Source organism: Pyxicephalus adspersus, chromosome 1, assembly GCF_032062135.1.
Source record: "Pyxicephalus adspersus chromosome 1, UCB_Pads_2.0, whole genome shotgun sequence".
Classification (NCBI taxonomy): domain Eukaryota; kingdom Metazoa; phylum Chordata; class Amphibia; order Anura; family Pyxicephalidae; genus Pyxicephalus; species Pyxicephalus adspersus.
The window spans coordinates 8,046,080-8,048,949 of NC_092858.1; the positions used below are offsets into that span (position 1 = coordinate 8,046,080).

The following is a 2,870-nucleotide window of genomic DNA, read 5'->3' on the forward strand; positions in this document are numbered from 1 at the left end:
CATCTCCTGTATTATGTCCGCATTCTCTGACCTTCCCCTGTAACATGTCTGCAGTCTCTGACCATCTCCTGTATTATGTCCGCATTCTCTGACCTGCCTCTATAACATGTTTGCAGTCTCATGATCATCTCATGTATCATGCCTGCAATCTCTAACTATCACTACTACAATGTTTGCAGCTTCTGACCATCTCTTGTAAGTTTCCTGTCCATCTCCTGATGCATGTCTGCAGTCTCTGACACCTTTCACAACCAATAAACTCATTTGGTAACCTCAGGAGCTGCAGCCAAAGGCTCCCTCTATCATTAGAAAGGACAACCACTGCTTTAGCTAAACAAACCATCTATGATCTATTCACAGTAGCAGAGGAGAGCAGTTCAGGACTTCATCCATGGGTGAAGGAAGAGATGTTGGTGATGTCAATGAGCCACAATCACTATGGAATGGTAAGATGTGTCAATGAACGGCCGCACAACAGGGAACTCTTTCTAAGGATATCACATTATACAGATGCCACGTTGCTCCATATTGTGGTTGATATGAGTTGTGTTTAGCGGTTTAACAAGGAGAATGCATGGGTGTGTGTTTCCATCCGTTAGTGTACATTGGCACCCAGTGTTGATTGAAGAGCGATGATGTGTGCCGTAATCCTTGTCTACGTACATTGACTTTATCAAGGTGACCATTAAAATCCTGCAGATAGGTTATAACAGCATTCGGTATACTAATATACCACTGTTTGAAGTGCCAGGTGCATAAGGTGTGTTATCCACCTTTGTGAATGGAGAAATATTACAAGGTATGATGAGTTGTAGAAGATGTGATATCAAGAAAATTATACCTAAAGGGACAATTCAGCCTGATGCAAACTAACTATGACTAAAATCTTGGATAAAGTCAACCTCAACTCCAAAGAATAAGGTTAGAAACCTTCCAATGGAGTCACCTGTTCCAGGGACAACAGAAAGAAATTCCCTTCATGTTCACAGATTTACATTACCTACCTGTGGCATCTTCAAAAGAACTTCGGTGGAGATTTCTGCACTGGGGCACAGATGAGGAACCCTTGAAATACCTTTCAGGTCTTCAGGAAACCCTTCTATAATTACTATATCCACAGCTCACAGTATATTAGTGGTGGTCAGTGGGAGGAATTCCTCTTACATTCCTGGCCATAGGGAAGAATGTCACCCTTACAGATAGCCAAAAACATCATTGGTGTCACCTAAGCACAACTCTTCATTACTCAAGGAACCTCTAGCAACCTCTGGAGGAACCCTGTTACAGGTACCCTTCCCCTGGCAGGTGACACAGAGGTGTGGATTCTAAGTGACCGCCGGATCTTCACCAGCGAACTCTGCAAGGAGTGATGGGCCGATGACCCAAGTGGCCACTGGGCTACTTTGCAGCAAGGAGGTCACCAAGCCACGGCCCCCAGGCTCTCCCCACCAGAAGGCGACAGGGATCAGATGACTTTAGCGTGGGTATGGCAATCAGGCCGGAACACAGCGAGTCAAGGCCAGGTAGTTGGGACTGGCCGAGGTCATGGCATGAGGCAGACAAGGCAATGTCAAGTCACAGGCCGAGGTCCAATCCAACTAGCTGGCAGAGAGGCAGGAAATGCACTGAGGATCCAGCAACCTGAGCCTAGAGCTGGTTTAAAAAGACCCAACAGCCAATGGCACGACAGGATTCTGCTCATTGGCTGCAGCACCTACTCCAGAATCTCAGTTTCTGTGCAGGGGATGCCGAGAACGGTGGAAAATTCAGCTACAGGGATGCAAGTGATGCTGCAGCTTACTAAGCAGAGGATCTGCGGCAATAGGTCATTAGGTTTTTTTTTGGATTTGGCAGATGGATGTGGACACTTTAGTATGCAATACTGTAAAATAAAAAATGACAATGAATCATGTGTGATTGAAAATGGGAATTTACTAAAGTCAGATTTCCATTGACAAGAAAGAAAGTACCAATCTTTTTTCAAAAGTTAAAGAACTTTCTAACCCCCAATTTAAAATAGTAAAAGTAAATTAGATTAAAAAGGAAATAAATACATATATTAGGCAAGAAAAATCTTCATAAAATAAACACTAAGGGCTCCATTTTTTAAAGCAGTGAATCTGACATTCCCTTAAACCTTCCCTGATAGGAATAAATTACTACCATTGAAACACATGGACCTGGAAGATTCCCACCAGTGTCAGATTACCTGTTTTATCAAAAGGGCCCTTGAGGGTCAATTTGTTTCAATGGCAGAAATTGATTCTCCACCAAGGAATGTTTCAGTGAATTTCTTCTTTATGAATAGACCTCTAAATCACTTTCATTAAAACAATATAATAATATTAACAATAATAATAATAATAATAATAAATATTTGTAAAATAGTTATAGATGAGCTTGACATACTAATAACAATAATAACAATAGTAATAATAATGGAGCTCCTTTAAGGGACAGCTAGTGACTATGGACTTTGTACAACGCTGTGTAATATGTTGGCGCTATATGAATAAATAATGAAATAATAATATTAAGTATATAAATAAATACATTCAAGGAAAGCGTAAATAAAATAAAGAATAGTAAAGAAAAAAGTAAAATTGCCATAAAAATTAAATAAAATATTATAATATATAAATATATTTTAAATTATTTTTAGTTCTTTGTTCATTAAAAAAACTAAAAATAAAAAATTTATATCAGAAAAAAAACATACGATATTAAAAAAATTAAAAAAAAATACATTTTCTTAAAAAATGCCCAAAAAAATCTAAAAACAAAATATATAAGTATATCACATAATATATAAACAAATATATATATATATATATATATATATATATATATATATATATATATATATTATA

The 2,870-nt window shown here is 38.0% G+C and overlaps 1 protein-coding gene across 1 annotated transcript in view; it reads right to left on the minus strand.

Moving 5' to 3' along the window:
• The window catches only part of DLG2 (discs large MAGUK scaffold protein 2), a 767,759-nt gene that overhangs the window by 763,451 nt on the left and 1,438 nt on the right, over positions 1–2,870 (minus strand). The gene's annotated exons all lie outside the window — the stretch shown is intronic.